This window comes from Pan paniscus, chromosome 15 (genome assembly GCF_029289425.2).
Source record: "Pan paniscus chromosome 15, NHGRI_mPanPan1-v2.0_pri, whole genome shotgun sequence".
NCBI classification, from domain to species: Eukaryota; Metazoa; Chordata; class Mammalia; order Primates; family Hominidae; genus Pan; species Pan paniscus.
The window spans coordinates 43261967-43281509 of record NC_073264.2 but is presented as its reverse complement, the minus strand read 5'-3'; positions in this window follow the sequence as shown (position 1 = coordinate 43281509).

The following is a 19543-nucleotide window of genomic DNA, read 5'->3' as shown; positions in this document are numbered from 1 at the left end:
AAGATGGTTCAGAAAAGAATTCAAAGAAATTATGACTAAAATCTTTCAAATTTGGCAAGATACATTAATCTAAAGATTCAAAATGGTGACAGGTTTAACAACAGGTTAAACCCAAAGGAATCCATTTCAAGATATATTTTAACCAAATGTAGGAAAATTGAAGACAAAGAGAAAGTCTTAATTAGCTAGGGAGAAACAATACTTTGCTTTTAATTATTTGAATTAAAGTGGATTCTTCATCATAAACCATAGGAGTCAAAATGATACTTCACAACATACTTCAAATACTGAAAGATCTGTAAATTATACATCGGAAAAAAGTATTCATGTGAAGTGAAGAGCAAACGAAGACATTCTCATATAAAAAAAATCTAAGATAATTTGTCATCAGCAAATACCCCTAAAAAGATAGCTGAAGGAGGCTTTTCCAGGAGAAAGACAATAAAATAAGGAGTTTTGGAACATCAAGGAAAAGAAAAACAATAGAGAGAACAAAAAATATAGTAAACACAATACTTTTTCCATCTCTTCTGTTTTCTAAATTATGTTTGAGGGTAGAAATAAAAATATATTCTTAGCTGATATGGATCTTCATGTATGTAGAAAAATATTAAAGACAATTATAAACAGGAGAGGGTAAATGGAATTAATGTAAAGTAACATCTTACACTTTATTTAAACTCATAAAATGATGACACCAATATATCTTTTTGGTGGTGAAATTGTTCTGTATCTTGAGTGCAGTGGTAGTTACAGAAATCAACACATGTGATAAAATGGCACTTATCTTTCCACAGAACTGTACGCCCACATTGTACCAATGTAATTTTACTGATCTTTATGTTGTACTACTGTTATGTAAGCTGTAAAAATTGTTGGATATTGGGTAAAGGGTATAAGGAAACTCTCTGTACTATTTTTGCAATTTTCTGTAAATCTAAACTTATTTCAAAATAGTTGAAGATAATTTAAAATAATCAATAATTATCTTTCCCTATGTGAATATGCACTCTTTTCAAAGGTCCCAAATCCAAAACTTAGAAATCTTTATATTAAGCATATTAACAAAATGCCTGCTTTAGCCTGACATTGATTGCCAGTGTGTGTCAATGGCTGGCATTTGACAGTCACTAATTATTCATTTATAGTGCACCTCCTGAATTTCACATAATGCTCTAGTCATTGTTTAGGTCTGATTGGTTAAGGCATGGCATTTGCTTGGCTTAACAATTCATATTTGGCTTTAAGTGTTTTTAATACTGCGAGAGCTTGACTTTTGTATCTTGACTCCAAGATATTTTCCTAACACATTGATTTTAAAACTGTTTTTCTTTCACATCTACACAGGCTTTAGAGTGTATTAAGGAAGGTTTGTTGAGTTTCAGTGTTCCAAATCTCTCATCACTTCATAATATAAACAGAGACCATGGCTTTCATAAAGTTTATATATCTTGTGAAGAATGCGCTTGTTACTAAAATAGGAAACACAATTAAAACTCGTTTTTAGTCCAAAAATGCTAATGAAAGTCTTTTCTGTCTGATGACTTTGTTTTCCTCGAAGAGGGGGAGATAATCATGAAATAGAAATGTAGCTTGTCATTTATCTCTTTTCCTAATCATTTTCCTTCTTTTCCTGTGTAGTGCTTTGATAATATCTGAATTGAATTTCAAATATTTCTCTCTTTATTACATTTTAGATAACATTAAAACCAAAGAATGAATGTTTATTGAAGTTTTGTTTCATGTTACCAGCAAAACCAAAACTGAAAAAGAACTGTCATTAGTTGCCTAGAATGGGAAGATCTAATGTCCTGGATCATTGCAATGAAGCCTTGTAAAAATTAAAGAGATGTAGTTAGATGCCCAGACACCAAGAGAAATGTTGAAAATCAAAGTGGGATTGATGAGGTGCTTAAGTACCTAAGCACCTGAATCATAAGCCAATAAGTTATATCACCTTTTAAACTTTTTTTCAGTGTTGCTGTTTTTCTTGAAAATCCTGAAGGCTTCCTTACAATGAGTTCAGGAGATACATATTATATCAACTTTACTTCCTTCTCAGTAAATAACACTGTTTCAAAATCTGAATATATCAGGCAGATACAAGTTTCAACTTGAGAAGCTATAGTAGCAAATCATAAGCTGTCTGCCTGTATAACAGGAACAAAAACACAATTAAAAACAGAGGAACAATTATTAAGTATCAAGAAAGGAAAAATATGAAATGAGCAGACTTAATAGAAGTTTGAGTTTAAAAAAAATTACCCTTTATGTGTCCACATGTTCTCATGATTTATCTCTCACTTATAAGTGAGAACATGAGGTATTTGGTTTTCTGTTCCTGCGTAAGTTTGTTAAGGATAATGACCTCATGATGCATCCATGTCCCTGCAAAGGACATAATCTGGTTATTTTTTATGGCTGCATAGTATTCCATGCGTATATGTACCACATTTTCTTTATTCAGTCTACTATTGATGGGCATTTATGTTGATTCCATGTCTTTGCTTTTGTGAATAGTACTTCAATGAACATACGTGTGGATGTATCTTTATAATAGAATGATTTATATTTCTTTGGGTATATACCCAGTAATGGAATTGCTGAGTGGAATGGTATTTCTGTCTTTAGGTCTTTGAGAAATCGTCACACTGTCTTCTACAATGGCTGAACTAATTTACACCCCACCAATAGTGTATAAGTGTTAACTTTTCTCTAAAACCTTTCCAGCATATGTTATTTTTTGACTTTTTTTTGAGATGGAGTCTCACTCTGTTGCCCAGGCTGGATGCAGTGGTGTGATCTTGGCTCACTGCCACCTCCGCTTCCGGGGTTCGAGCCATTCTCCTGCCTCAGCCTCCCAAGTAGCTGGGACTACAGGCACATACCACCACGTCCAGTTAATTTTTGTATTTTTTAGCAGAGATGGGGTTTTGCCATGATGGCCGGATGGTCTTGGACTCCTGACCTCTGGTTATCCACCCGCCTTGGCCTCCCAAAGTGCTGGGATTATAGGCATGAGCCACCGTGCCTGGCCTTGACTTTTTAATAATAGCCATCTGACTATTGTGAGATGGTATCTCATTGTGGTTTTGATTTGCACTTCTCTAATGATCAGTGATGTTAAGCTTTTAACTAATGGGTACTAGGCCTAATACTTGGGTGACAAAATAATCTGTACAACAAACCCCCATGACACAAGTTTACCTGTGGAACAAATCTGCACTTGTACCCCTGAATTTAAAATAAAAGTTAAAAAAGTAAATAATTAAAAAATAATTTAGTACCAGAGGCCAGAAAGATTACAGAATATGAAATATTAAGTATAATTATATTGTTGAAAGATAAATAAATTACATATTAATACAAAGCAATACCTTATCTGTTCTTAATATCTCAGTGCGACTTATACCTTGAACTTTTGTAGAGCTTGCATGTCTGTGTATTTTTACATACAAATACAGGAAAGTATAAGCTATATATTACATTCTATAAATTATAAACATACAAGATTTTTTAAAAAATAATGATGTAACATTTACCAGGCATCTTGCTATTTGCAGAAGAAAGCACTTTTTTTACCTAATTTGTCAAAACATATTGTGGGGGGGATTATAAAATCCATTTTAGAAATGGAAATTGACTTAGTCTTGAAGTGTCTTGCCCAAGGAAACACAGAAAGAAAATGAAAAATTTGACCTGGGGCTTTGTTCTTGTGCCTGGAATTCTTACATTCTTTTTATTCTACCAAGATATGTAAAGTGTTATCATGAAAAATGAAAGCAATCAATAAACTATAATATAAATAAAATATGACTTTACCTATTTTTAAATACATGTATAAACTCAAAGTTCTTTACTGTAGACAACAGCATAGAAACATATTAAAATTGATAAGTCTAGATAACAGTAAAAAAAAAAAGCTATGTCCAGATCAATATTGACTTCTATATATTAATAAACTACAATATCAGAAGTAGTTTAAGTGATGATGCTTACAAAAGAAGTACAATATAAAACTGCAGTCAAGAAAAAAAATGATTATGCCAGTTTGCCAAAACTTGCCTGTTTAGCAAGCTTGCAATTTTATTAGCAAGAACTTTTTGGCTGGGCACTGTAGCTCACACCTGTAATCCTGGCACTTTGGGAGGCCAGTGTGGATGGATCACGTGAGGCCAGGATTTCAGGACCAGCCTGGTCAACAAAGTGAAACCCGTCTCTACTAAAATTACAAAATAGTAATAATAGTAATAATAATAATAACAACAACAGGGCGTGGTGTGTGCCTGTCGTCTCATCTACTCAGGAGGCTGAGGCAGGACAATCACTTGAGCCTAGGAGGTGGACATTGCAGTGAGCAGAGATGTACCACTGCATTCCAGCCTGGAAAACAGAGAGATACTCTGTCAAAAAAAAAAAAAAAAAGGAATTTAAGAATTATCTTACATATTCCTAGGCAAGCAAGATGATCATTATGAAGGAAAAACATAAACATAAGAGAAGGGCTAATTTATGTTGAAGATCACAAATCTTGTGCTCTTGTAATTCAAACAAGTCCAAATATAAAATATTGATTTATGTGTATTTGAGATTCTTGTAAACCTTTCTCAGCTCAATGACAGTTCTTCATTTTCCTTCTCTCACAACTGTGTTCTAAATCACAGGTCTTTCTATACCCATAATTTAGAGACTGAATTAAAGAACTGGACAGCACAGTAATGCTAAGAGAGAACAGCAGGGAGAAGAGAAATAAATGGTTATATTTTCAGAAAGAAAAAATCAGGTGAAATTTTACTTCCATCCATTTCCCAGAGTGAGCAAATGAGAAAAAAGTTAAACTTTATCATTATTGAAAAAAAGACATCCACAACTCTAGAGATTTAGCAGTGAAATACTATATAGTGAGCATGCTAAAGTAACAAAGTTGGGAACACCTTGGGTTTTGTTTGGAAATACTTTGCATTTATTTATTTATTTATTTATTTATTTATTTATTTATTTATTTATTTATTTTGAGATGGAGTCTCGCTCTGTCGCCCAGGCTGGAGTGCAGTGGCGCGATCTCAGCTCACTGCAACCTCCACCTCCCATATTCATGGAATTCTCCTGCCTCAGCCTCCCAAGTAGCTGGGACTACAGGCGCATGCCACCACGCTTGGCTGATTTTTTGGAATTTTAGTAGAGGCGGGGTTTCACCGTGTTAGCCAGGATGGTTTAGATCTCCTGACCTCGTGATCTGCCCGCCTCTGCCTCCCAAAGTGCTCGGATTACAGGCGTGAGCCACAGCGCCTGGAAAAAATAATTTCTTATTAATGATCTCAAACAAGTAAGCATCTCCACATTTCTTCTTAATCAGCAAATGTAATACAATGTAATGGTTAAGAATATGTGTTTGAGGATCAGGTTCCATGGGTTTGGATCACAGGCAGAATAATTAAAATCTAAGTGAAGGGAGGCAAGTTAACATCCTTAAGTCATGGTTTTCTCATCTGTAAAACACCATTAATAGTTTTACTTATGAATATATTGTACTTAGCAGTGCCTGGTTCAGAGAAGGTGCTCATTAACTACTCTAGTCATCATTACTACTAAGAATGAAGCTTTGTTAAATGTCAGGACTGCTATTAAATAGAGAGAGAAACAGTGTTAAGCTAAATATATCTAGTTCTGTCATTTAAGTGGATCCTGTAATTAATGGGCTTGGTGATATAAGTCTTTGTATTTATTCACTTCCCACCAAGCAGATTGGTGAATAATGGAAAAGGAAAGGTGAACATTGAAAATCTCAGTTAGCTTGTGTCCTGTGGCTGATGATTCATTATTTGTACAAAACATTGATGAGTTCCATGATATATAAAAGTGAGCAACCATAGAGTGTATGAGTGGAAGTTAAATTGCTATATGAAATGAAGACTGTAGCGCTGAGTTTCGGAGATCTTGAGAGAGGTGAAACCCCAGAGAATTGTAGAGGAAGGAAATATGTGAATGGATTATTTATAGAAAAAAAAGAATATCAAGCAATCTGATAATGGATAAGTCTGCAAGTACCCTAAAACTAAATGAAGTTCTGCTACATACATACATACACACACACACACACACACACACACACACACACACACACACACACACACACTGCATACATGCCTTGGATGAGTAATTTTACCAAGAGAAATCAAGGAGAAGGTTTCTGTGTCTCATCTTGAATCATCAGCGACAGAATGTGTACACAGTGTGGGAAATAAGGCGATCCACTCATTAATTTAAAAGCAGCAGTAATGTAGAATTAGAAGTGGCTCAAACACCATCCTCCCTTCACTACCTTCCTACTACCTTCCATACCCCAATCTCCAGGATGACTGAAAAATCCCCAGACACTCATTCACATGCACTATGATTCAAGCTGATTTAATTTGGCACTCAGAGGAAGGGTACCTCAGCTGGTATATGCATTTTACTATCATGATTAAGCATTTAAAACAGCTCATTGTACAGTCATGTAATGGATTTCTGCTATGTCTTTCTGTTATGTCTACTGTAATGTCTTTCTGTTATGTCTACTTTCCTTTTGAAAGTTCCATTCATTAGTAGTGATTGATTTTTATGTCCATTCTGGTGCTCTGTGTAGTCTTTCTAATGACTTCTAAGAATTATTGGAGTGAGATTTCTCCATGTTTCTGTGTCTCATTTGCTGTTGTCATCAATGTAAACACATTTTTGTTTACTGTTGTGGCCTGCCTAAAGTGATACTACAAATATCAGATCATATGATTTTTAAAAACTATGCCTGGATATTTTATTAATTCATTTTTTCCTGATATATGTATTCTTAAATTATGTATTGTTATAGTGTTATTTTAATCATTCTTTTTGATGTACATAAATAAGAAAGCAGGTAAGTTTATTTGTGTCACCCTTTGCCAATTAATCAATCACCAATTTAATCTCCTTTGTTTGTTTTGCTATCTTCTTGAAATTCCCTCACCAGTCATTTTTATAATTTTTAAAGTGAATCCTATTTGCTCATTAATAATAGCAACACTGTCAGAAGAGGGAACAGGGGCCCAAGGGTTTTCTTAACACTAAGCCGAGCCACATGGAGAGACAAGCATGGAGCATGTGCTGGTTTGCACACTCAGGGCAATGGAATAAATAGAAGAGGCACAGCAATATGCAACAGCAGGCAGTGAGGGTCAGGTGAGTCAGGCGGAAGGAACGTCAAATTTACGGTACTGGGACTGGTGGCTGAAATGAGAAAAGTATGGAATCTGAGGGCAGAATTTCAGCTTTAAAGAATCCAATCTCTAGAGAAATTTACTAAAAGTTACATAAAACTCTGCAAGCATTAATTCTATTTCGTGAAATATTGTCAAGAAAGTGACTGAGGCACTGGGGAACAAAAAACGTTTCACAGTTTTAAGAAGTGAAGATGTAAGGTGCAACGTTAATAAATTCACTCATTCAAAAGAGGTGAATTGAGGGCATACTATGTGCCAGAAACTGTTCTAGGATTTTAGGTATAGTGAAAAAAATCCAATCAAAACAAATGTGTATGCCTTCATAGAAACTACATCCTAGTGACAGGATATAGACAGTAAAAAGGACTTAAAAAATAAAATGCACAGCATAGTGTATTAGATACTGTTTGTTAAAAAGAAAAAGCAAAATGGGGATGAGGAGTGTTGGAGAAATACTGAAATCATGTTGTGATAAGGTAGTTCCTAGATTGCATATACTGAGATAAACCTTATATACTGATGTTTTCCTAAGGAGAAAATACAATTTTTGTGACCAAAACTGAAGTGGAAAGGGAAACAAGTCAGTGAAGGAAGAAAATCAAATACTAAGTGGCACATCACTGAACTGATGATAGCTCCACCAGAAAACAAAGCTGCTTGGAGAGACCTGATGAAAGCACGATATTTCCTTTTTCATCAACTGTTAGTCAGAAATTCATCCCACAGAGGAGGGATTGGTAAACTTTTAATGTAAAATGACATATAGTAATATTTTGAATTTTACAGACCATTGGGTCTCTGTTGGAACTACTTGACACTGCTGATAGAGTGCAAAAAACAGCCATAGACAATACCGAAATGAGTATGTGTGGGACCTAATTACATTTTATTTACAAAAATAGATGTCAGACCAGATTGGCCGCTGGGCCATAGTTGCTCATCTCTGCTCTACAGTATTAATTCCTGCATATCGTCAAGTTATGTTATCTGCCCAATATTAGCAGCAGTGGCATCCTTGGAACAAGCTAGAGTATACGTGATGAGCAGAAAGAAGTTCATAAAACATGTATATGCCGTGTGTGCCAGTGTTGCCTTATTGGTCCAATAAGGGTAATCAGTGCATATATATAGCCTCAACAGTAACAAGTAAGTCCAAAGGTAAAAGGAAAGGTGAGATGCATGAATATACGTACTGTGGGATCTTCCACAATCAACCAATAGGAACAGAAGAACCTCTGTAGTAGGATTAGTACCATGAGGAAAAGGAGTAGGAGAGTCTTTGCCATGAAAATTCAGACAGAGCTTAATGAGCCTTTCTTCATGAAAGATGTAAGCTTCCTCTCTGAGGCCAGTTGATCTAAACTGAAATTTATCAATATATTATTCAGGAAATTAAAGGTGACTTCATCTTGGGAACCACATAAATTTCATGCAGTACAGAAGTCCTCACTGGGAAGGGAATATTTAAAGAAAGATCAGAAGGAAGTGAATACCTATGTTGTACATAGTTCTGATGGAAGAACATTCTTGGCAGAGGGAATTACAAGTGCAATGCCCTGAGGTTGGGAATTATTGGCATGTTGTAGAAATGAAGAATAGGGTGGAGGTGAGTGGAATAGTTTGGAATGATATGAGAAAATTAAGTATTAAGTCAGAGAAGTTAATAGGAAGGCAGATCACAGAGGGTCTTATGGGTCAATAGAAGAACTTTGGTTTTTACTATAAGTTAGAGGAAAATTCCTAGCATAGAAACAACTGAGATATATTGGTGGCTTGGACCACAATTATAACAGTGAAAGTTGTAAGAACAAACAGGATTTCCTAAAGGAAATATTTGAAGGTATTTAACCTTAGTACCTTAAAGTTTGACATGTTAGTAATTAAAATGTATATTATACTCGGATGGACCAGGATCATAGAAACAAAGCAAAAACTATGTAACCAAACCTATGTCAAAATAATACACATTTCAAATTTAAATTTAAAATTCCAATTTTATAGATATGGTGGAGAGATTAGAATAATTCAAGTAATAGTGAATTGGAGTTGAAGACATAAGTATAAGCTCATGTTTAGCTTAATGTAGATATGTATGATTACATACCAAATAGTGAATATTTCTATATTATTGTGTGTTTGTGTATGCAGGAGATAGTATGCACACATATATTTCCTTGTTCTGTCTGTTGAGACAGCCTAGAAGCAACAACATCCCATTAGCAATAAGAGTGCCAGCACCTAGATTTTGGTTTCTAATACCATTCTTCAATAAAATAAACTAGGGGCCAGGTGTGGTGGCTCATGCTTGTAATTCCAGCACTTTGGGAGGCCAAGGCAGGCGGACCACCTGAGGTCAGGAGTTCGTGACTAGCCTGGCCAACATGGTGAAACCCCGTCCCTATTAAAAATACAAAAATTAGCTGTGCATGGGGGTACGCACCTGTAATCTCAGCTACTAGGAAGGCTGAGGCAGAAGAATCGCTTGAATCCGGGAGGTGGAGGTTGCAGTGAGCCAAGATCATGCTACTGCAGTCCAGCCTGGGTGACAGAGCAAGACTCCATCTCAAAAAATTATAAAGTAAAATAAAATAAAATAAAATAGGGCTCCTTGGAGAAATGGCTGATTGTACAACTGAGTCAGGATATATGCAAAATAAGCCTGGAGCATCTTGTAGTGTAGAAAGTAAGAAAATGTAGGTGGTTCCCAACTTATAATGGTTCCACTTTAGGATGGTGCAAAAGCAATTAGCATTCAGTAGAAACCATATCTTAAGTGCCCGTATAACCATTTTGTTTTTCACTTTCAGTACAGTATTCAATTAATTATGATATTCAACACTTTATTATAAAATAGGCTTTGTGTTAGATTACTTTGACCATTTGTGGAGAAAGTATTCTGGGTACATCTAAGGTAGGCTAAGCTAAATTATGATGACCAGTAGGTTATGTGTCTTAAATACATTTTTGATTTGTAATATTTTCAGTTTCCAATGGTTTATAGAGACATAATTCCATAATAAATCAAGGAGCATCTATACTCAAAACAACCTAACACAATTATACTGATATGGTAGAGGAATACAGGAACCATCTGAAAGTTTCCAATGGCCAAAGCTAGAGCAATTTGAGCAAAAAATATGTAAAGTGGTATGTGATGATAATCTAAAATGTAAGATAAATATTCATGATTTAATGGTATAAATGAATAATTGAATAAATAAGCAAAAGGGAGAAAAAGAGACAAATATCTCATTCAAAGAAATTTCAAATAATTTATGTAGATACCGCACCATCAAGGAGGTGGAGAATAGCTCCCCACTCCTGAAGTATGGGCTGTACATAGTGACTTTGTTTCAAAGAATAAAGGGGCAAAACAGTAAAATTTGAAAGAATCCCAAAAAACACATTAGCCAGATTATCAAGTCTAGGTTCAATATTTGATAAGTTATGTTGATAGAATGCACATTTGATATGATAGGATAAGAATGGCACTTTGTTAAATTCTTCTTAAAATTTAATAGCTCAGTTGATTGAGAAAAACATATCACACAGATTCTAATCAAAGGGAATTCTACAAACCATACCTGGCCATAAATTCTCATAACTGCCAAAGTCATCAAAAGCAAGGAAAACCTGAGGAACTGACTCAACCAAGAGAAGCCTAAGAGGGAAAACAACAACTAAAAGTATTGCTGTATTCTGGATAGAATCCTTCAAGTAAAACATGAAATTAAAGAAATAAACCAAGGAAATCTGAAAAATATACAGGTTTTAATTGATAATACTATATCAATATTTTTTCAGTAACTGTGACAATTATGTACCTTGCTAATGTCAGATGTTAACAACAGGGAAAACTGAGGTGAGATATATGAGAAGTCTATTTTCTTCACAATAACTCTATTAATCTAGAAGTTTTCTAAAATTGAAAGTTTAAAAGAAGCAAGGGAACAGTAAATACAATATTAAGAATGGTGATTATCTTTGGGTAGAGATATGAAAGACAGTTTATTCAGGGTAGGGATCATAAGAAACTCATTTATTTTGAGGTTTTCTTAACCTGTGAGGTGATTACATAGATGTCCATTATATTAATGTGGATTGAAACTTACATATCTTCTTTTGATGTAACACACATTACACAAGAAAAATGTTTACATAAACTGATTTATGGTAATCCTTAGGGCTTTTAAATAGGGAACTGAAACAATCAGATTTATATTTTGTAGAAAGCACTTGATCTGGAATGCTGATTATTGGTTGGAGGGGCCTATATTAAAGACAGTGAATGATAATTAAAGTACACATAAAAGAAGCTAAAGGGAAATCAACATTTTATGAATGAAAGAAAAAATTGAATCCTTACAGTAGGCTGAGATGTAATAGCCAGTGTTAGAAAAATGCCAATCTGGGATGAGTAGGAAATCACCAAGGACAGGTGAATTTCAAAACTGAGAGTACTTAACAGACTCAAAAGTTGAAGTGTGTTTAAGTAAGCAAAAATGTCTACAAAACTAATACAAATTAATTATTAAAAATAGGTAAACAAGATCATTGAGTTTTGCAGTATGTCTTGTCATGGTGCTCCCAGTGAGAATCTTTTCAAATAAGTTATGGGACTAAAAAGCAGATTGCAGTGTGTCAAGTAATAAATAGGATAGAAAGAGCAGAAAATAGCAATCCATATAACAGATATATAGCAACATTTAGTTCACCAGAACAGATAAGTAATAAAGAAAACATATAACTTTTCTTGGAAATGAATGAGCAATTGCCTAATGGCACTTATTTATATTTAACTCACAAATTATTGAAAACACATCTATAACATGCTGTATACTGTTCAGGAAACTAAAGAAAAAAATGAATACATTATAGGCCCTGCTTCCTATAAACTAATTGCATAGCTGTCCATAATGGCAAAGATGAGCAAAGGGCAATTCATGATACAGTGTAAGAGATGAGCTTCAGAACACTGGGAGCATTGACAAGTGTTTAATATTTGTGCGTGCCACAGGAAAGACAATTTTTAACTGTGCATGGAAGAATACATAAGAGTTAGCCAGTCTTAGAAAGAATGGAAGAACGTTAAGTAGGAAAAATAACATATACAAATGCACAAAAATGAAAATGCATGGAGTCTTTCACAAGTAGCAAGCAGTATATATAACTGGACCCTCTATGCATTAAATGCTGTGTGTGTGTGCATGCGCATGTGTGTGCACATGTGCTGGGATTAGGGGCAAAAGAAAAACCAGTAGACAAATTGAAGCTGGACTGTTGAAAGTTTTGAGTGACATGATAAAGTGTCTAATCTTGTAGGTAATGGGGAGTTATTCCAGATTTTAAAATCAGGGCAATAGCATGACCAAGATGTGTTTTAAAAATATCTTTTTGGCAGCAGCTTAGAAGAGAAATTGAGGCAAAAACAGAAGGTGGAGCTGGATTGGTACCAAGGAAACCAGTTGGTAGTCTATTTTAACATTTCAACAGAAAACTGAGGATGTACTGAAGAAACACAATAGCAAGAGAAATAGAAATCAGGGAGTACAGATATGAGATATTTTAGAGGTTGAACAAAGTGTCTTAGTAACTAACTGAATGTTGGCGCTGAGTAGGAAGGAAGATTAAAAGATATCTAAGGCATCCCATTAACAGAAGTACGAAAATATACAGCTGTGCTTAGTTAAGAATGAGGACAGGATTATGAAATCAATTTCAGGTTTTTGATTATAAAAATAACTGTTCAATGTTTAATGTGTAAAATATAATAAAGTAAAAAAGAAAATGAGACTCATACCCTAATTTCCCCAAATTAGTCACAATAGTTAGCACAGTGTTAACATATTTAATCCATAAATTTTTTAATATAGTTAGCCCTATTACATTTTGTGCCTTCTTTGCCTACATATTATTTTGAAGCCCTGACGCAATAAATCTTTAAAATTATGGCTGATATTTTCATATATCATGATTCAGTAAATCATATTCCCATTCTATCATTAGCACTAATAAAAATATTTGTACAAAATGTTTATTTATATTCAAGATTGAACTTCAAGATTATCCCACTTCTAGGTATAGCTCCAAAGGAAATGAAATTAGTATCTCAAAGACTTATCTGCACCCCCATATTCATCACATTATTCACAATAGGCAGGATGTGAAAACAACCTTACTGTGCATTCATGGATGAATTGATGAAAATGTGATACAGACACACACATATATACAGTAAGATATTATTCAGCTTTAAAAATGAAATAAGTTCTGAAACTTGTAACAACTGGATGAACCTGGAGGACATTATGTTAGGTAAGATAAGCCAGACACAGAAAGATAAATATCACATGATCTTACTTATACATGGAATTTAAACAGTCAAGCTCACAGAAGCAGATAATTGAATGGTGGCTACCAGGGCTAGGAAGGTGGGAAAAATGAGAAAGATATTGGTTAAAGAATACAAAGTTGCAGTTATGTAGGAAAAGAAGTCTAGAGATTTACCACATTTCTTATATTCATTCATTCATTGAACATGAGGATACTTACTCCATTTTTCCTTGGATATGACACTGGTTTGTATATCAACTGGACATGCTATATATTCTTGCTGGTTGACCTGCAAGTCACCTGTGGCATTGCTGCACTGGGGCAGATTACTCAATTCTCAATAGGGATCTGAAGCCCCACTTACTGCCTGGTCACAGACAAATTTTCAAAGTCACCCCACTATGGTTCTCTCACTAAACACAAACTCCAAATAATCTAAAGTTCTCTACCTTTATGAGATACTATGAAATCAAGGACATCAATAGTACTTCCTCCTCAGAAATGAGTTGAGGAATTGTTTTGAAATCTTATTATCAATTCATGATTTATATATTCAGAAAAATTATTCAGAGAATGTTACTTATCTTCAAGATCTAATCTACCATTTGTATAAATGCTTTGTTGAATTAATCTTCATATTATGTATACCATAAACCTAATATTAAGTATACCATATACCTAAATAAATGTATACCTAATATAATGTATACCTTCATATTATGTATACCATAAACCTAAATTAATTATCTGCTTTCAGAAAAAGATATACTAGAGGAGTATATACTCCTCTAGTAGGCCTGTTTTTATTTTTGGTAATACCTGTGTTCACGGTGTCAAAAAAATAAGATATAAAGGCCGAGCACAGTGGCTCACACCTGTAATCCCAGCACTTTGGGAGGCCGAGGCGGGCAAATCACGACATCAAGAGATCGAGACCATCCTGGCTAACATGGTGAAGCCCCGTCTCTACTAAAAATACAAAAAAATTAGCAGTGCGTGGTGGCAGGCACCTGTAGTCCCAGCTACTCGGGAGGCCGAGGCAGGAGAATGGCATGAACCTGGGCAGTGGAGCTTGCAATGAGCAGAGATCACGCCACTGCTCTCCAGCCTGCGTGACAGACCGAGACTCCGTTTTAAAAAACAACAACAACAACAAAACGATATAAAGGACTTCAATGGCATTGTAAGAACGAACCCAAATAAATAAAATGAAATAAAATATACAAATAATAGATAAATCTGCTTAATGAAATGGACAAAATGTCAATCAGGAGGAGTCACCCATTAGTCAGATGGCATTTATCTAAGCAGTGAGGAAGAGATAATAAGTACTTCCTTTGAATTGAGTCAAGTACCTTTAAGCACTGAGAATTAATCACAGAGAAAAAGTTCTTCATTTGATTGACTGGCATTAGATGCAATAAAGATTTAATTAATCAATTAAGTGTATTTATAAGGATGACTCGAGTCTAATCTGACTTAACTTTTCAATATTTTTTTTAAATTTTAAAATGTTTTGCTTACATAATATGCAATTTTAAAATTAATTTTTTTATTACTAGTATGTTACAACAATATTTATCTGATATAAAAATGAAAATAAAGACATAGATCCAGATTATTTTCACAATTTCAAAATGTCCATTCTGTAGAAAATAATAATCATATCTTGAATAAATAATGATTTACCCTCTTTGAATCCTAGTATTCTATTGCTGAATTCAGACCATTGGACTGTTTACTATAATTAAATATGTGACAAAATTATAGCCTTTCATGTCTATTCTTGGGCCATAACTCTATCGCTTTCCTTATATATAAAAAAGAAACTATTTACACTCAAAACTTGTTTCTGTAAGAGAAAAATTGATTGGAATTATTGTTTGTTATCTGATATGGTTTGGCTGTGTCCCCACCCAAATCTCATCTTAAATTTTAATTCCCATAATCCCCACGTGTCAAGGGAGGAACCCAGTAGGAAGAAATTGAATCATGGAGGCAGGTAACCTCATGTTGTTCTCATGATAGTGAGTGAGTGCTCATGAGATCTGATGGCTTATAAGGGGCTTTTCCCCCTTTTGCTTGGCACCTTACTGCTGCCATGTAGAGAAGGACATGTTTGCTTCCCCTTCTACCATGATTGTTAAGTTTCCTGAGGCCTCCCCAGCCATGCTGAACTGTGAGTCCATTAAACCTCTTTCCTTTATGAATTACTCAGTCTCAGGCATATCTTTATTAGCAGCATGAGAACAAACTAGTAGATTATGTCTTTACAAATGCTTTTTAAATAACCACTATATACATTAACGCTGTTGGAGTCAGTAACTGAGGTCCAAAGGGAACGATTTTAGGATTGCAAATGTGTCATAACACATCAGTTTTTCAGATATGGTCATAACACATGCTTCAGCTATCTGATCCTTTTCCTCTGCTATACTTTTCTGATATAAAAATTGGATATTTTTGATTGCCTTAAAAATTGAAAGCAGTAATACAACTGTACTGCCTAAATATTTGAGAAGTTTTGTAAACTCATTTCATTCTCTGTAAGGTATCATAAGAGAGGTTGAATAAATTACATATTCACAATTATCGTGTAATAAGAAAATAATGACAGGCAGCTTCTTAAAACAATTTCTATATATAAATATATATATATATTTTGATCCAACAATTTGGAACATTTATCTTTCTTCTTTAGGTATACCTACATTAAATCACTGTAGCCTTGAGCTTATAGTCATGTGTAACCCATCTGATAACATTCCATTACTCATCTTATGTTATTGCAACATACAACTATTTCTAAAGCTGAGTTTCATTTTTCTGACTACCTAAAGCGGTCTAAGAATTTTGGTGAATTTCTGATAAGAATAGGACCAATATGACTAACCTTGCTGTTTCTGTGTTTAAACTCCACTCTGAAGTGGACAGGTAAAGAAAAACCAAGTAAATCAGACTCAATCTGTTGTACTAGGTCACAGTGAGCTTGTACTCAGAGGGTGCTTCTTGCTATAGCAAAGCATTTCTGAGATTCCATAATAAAATTATCAGGGTGACATAAATTTACCTGAAGGAAATTGGATTGAATTCAACCCAACAGGGTTTATTAATTTACTCTGCCAAGGAGTTAAGGCAGAGTCTCACAGATTTATCTGAGACACTGTTCTGCTTTATCTCCTCACAGTAACAAAAATTAAACAAACAAAAGAAAACAGAAGGAAGTATTGTAGAAATTAGTTTAGACTGTCTTTTCCTTCCAAAACAGTCTTTAAAAATTCTTAATATAAACAACAAATAAATAAATGTGACATTATTTAGTCACTATTTACAACAGGAAATAATTTAAGTGAATATTTTTGAAGACTTACATATCAGAGTACAAAATAAATAACAAACATAAAATGTTTGAGTATTAATAATTACTAATTAAAATTATTTAATTCATCAATGTCAGTAGCATTGAAGCCCCCCTGATATTTCTGTCCAGCTTTCTTTCATACACAAATGTACAACTGACCTGAATGTCGCTCTTTCCATCCCATCCAAAAGGCCATCAAATTCTAATTGCTCCATCTTAAAAAGTCTTGCAAATTTGGTTTCTGTGTTCAGCCTTCTCTTTACTACATTAATCGAAACTGACTTCAACTACTGCCTTTTTTCACAGGGTTTGTTCTCTTTTTCCTCTCTAAATAAAATTAGTTTTCCACACTAATATCTTCTTCAATTCAAAAACTTAATTCATTTTGTTTAAAAACCTCCTTTTTCTTATGGTTTGTGCAGTAAATACCTTGACACAGACACTAATCTCAATCAGATATTGACTCAACCACCACTAATTCCTACCACATACCTGTGCTCCTGACTCGCTATTTTTAACACTGACTCTACATAGAGCTCACTTTGGAGAGCCTTCAACTATATGGATGCTTGAGCTCCACCTCAATCACTTGTCACAGCCTCTATTGGTATGGAGTTCAGAATTAGTATTAAAAGCCAAAACCTTATGATTTTAATATAAACCAGTGTTGAGAATCACTGCTCTAAAATCAATGAAAATAATAAGTTTCCCTCAAATAAACGCTTTGAAGATATTCATGAGTTCATATTTAACATTTGGAATTGCAAAATCTAAATCCTCCCAACTTCACCACACTGGTTCAAGTTAAATTTTTTGGAGTCACGCTGAAACAGTGTGGACTCTTCTATCTGTCAGATTTTATTTATGCTATGTCAATCTACATAATACATTTTACTTTCTGACTGAAAACTCCAGGAACTCTTCTATGTGTTTGTAAGTTCACACCCTAAGAATACAAATCAACTATAAAGACATTTGTCACCAGAATGGTGAGAGTGTTTATTCCAAATAGCTATGGGTGGAGGAAGCATCTAATTCAGGCTGAGTTTGTGTCCCCATAAGGAGACAGTGAGAGAAGGTAATTAATGCTGGAGTTCATTGTTGAAAAACAAGCACAGTTCCTTTTCCATCAGCACCTCAGAGTGGTTTCTCTGCCCCAGTAAAGGATTCACTGGTTGTTTCTTTGTCTCTTCAGCTGTCTGAATAGTTCAACAGGAAGATTCTTCCACTTTTTTTTCTGTGTTAAGCTGTCACTTTCTAAGAGTCAAGTTTTGGGTTCTTCATACTTGGTGATCTATTCACTTTCTTCATTTCTTTTATCGTTTTAATATTGATCTTTTCTATTGTGTTATAAAATACTCTCTAAAGACTTGATTGTTGGAACAAAATTGGCAAAGTTAATGTTTAATAGAGAATGACGCAAATTCAATTCCTGAGGAAAAACTTAGCAACCTTTTAAATCTTGGATATCAATTAGAGTTTTACTTTATTATCTGTTGTCTTGTTATCTTCACCTATTGTAAGATTATTACATAAAACTACTAAAAATTTGGGAAAACTGTAAAATACCTTTTATGGTTAAGTTGATTTCAATAATATAGTTATGCAAATTTAGGGGGGTTGTTTTTATTTTTGGTTTGTGGACTCTTTGGTTACATTTTGAGTTTGTTTTAATCAAACAAATGTATGAGGTATGTTTACAGAAAATAAGATTCACCATTTTAATTGCCTACTTTAATTATTATTGCAAAATATAATTGAGAAACCATCATCATAATCAACATATAGAACATTCCCATCACATCAAAATTTTTCCTGCAAATCTTTGCAGTTGATTGCCTTCCCTGGACCTGGGCAACCACCCTTCTACCTCTGTCACCATAGCTTTGACTTTTCTAGCATTTCACATAAATGAAATAATACTGTTATTAGTCTTTTGCAACCACCTTCTTTCACTTACTGTGCTTTCAAAGCTATTCATATGAATGAGTACAGTAATAATCCATTCTTTTTCATTACTGAATATAATTGCACTGTATGAATATGACAAAATCTGTTGATGCAGTTACGTGCTTGTGAACCTTGGGTGGTTTTCAGTTTTGAGTGATTAGTAATAAAGCTCCCATAAATATTTGAGTACAAGTTTTTGTATGGAAATATGCTCTAATTTATTTTGGGCAAATAACCTAAGAATGGCATTTCTGGGTCAGATGGTAGGTATTTACTAAATTTTGTAAACATTCCAAGCTAACTTGAGAAGAATATATCTTCTTTCCACTTAATAGGGCAGTTTATGAGATTCTACAAGTATCATGAGATCAGTCTTGTTAACTGCATTGGTCTGTATTTTCATATCATCATTGGTGTTGTTTACTAATATGTTAATTAAAAATTCTTGCCATAAATGTCAATTTAAATTTTTCACTTTGTAATTCTGTCATTGGTCTTGATATAGTCATGAGCTACACTGCTTAATACACACCAATTTATGATTGTGATAATTTATGTTTGATTTCTTTAATTATTATATAGTGTCTCTCTTTCCTTGTTAGTAGGTTTTTCTTAACTGTATTTTTTCTGATCTCAACATATAAGCATCCTGGCCTTATGG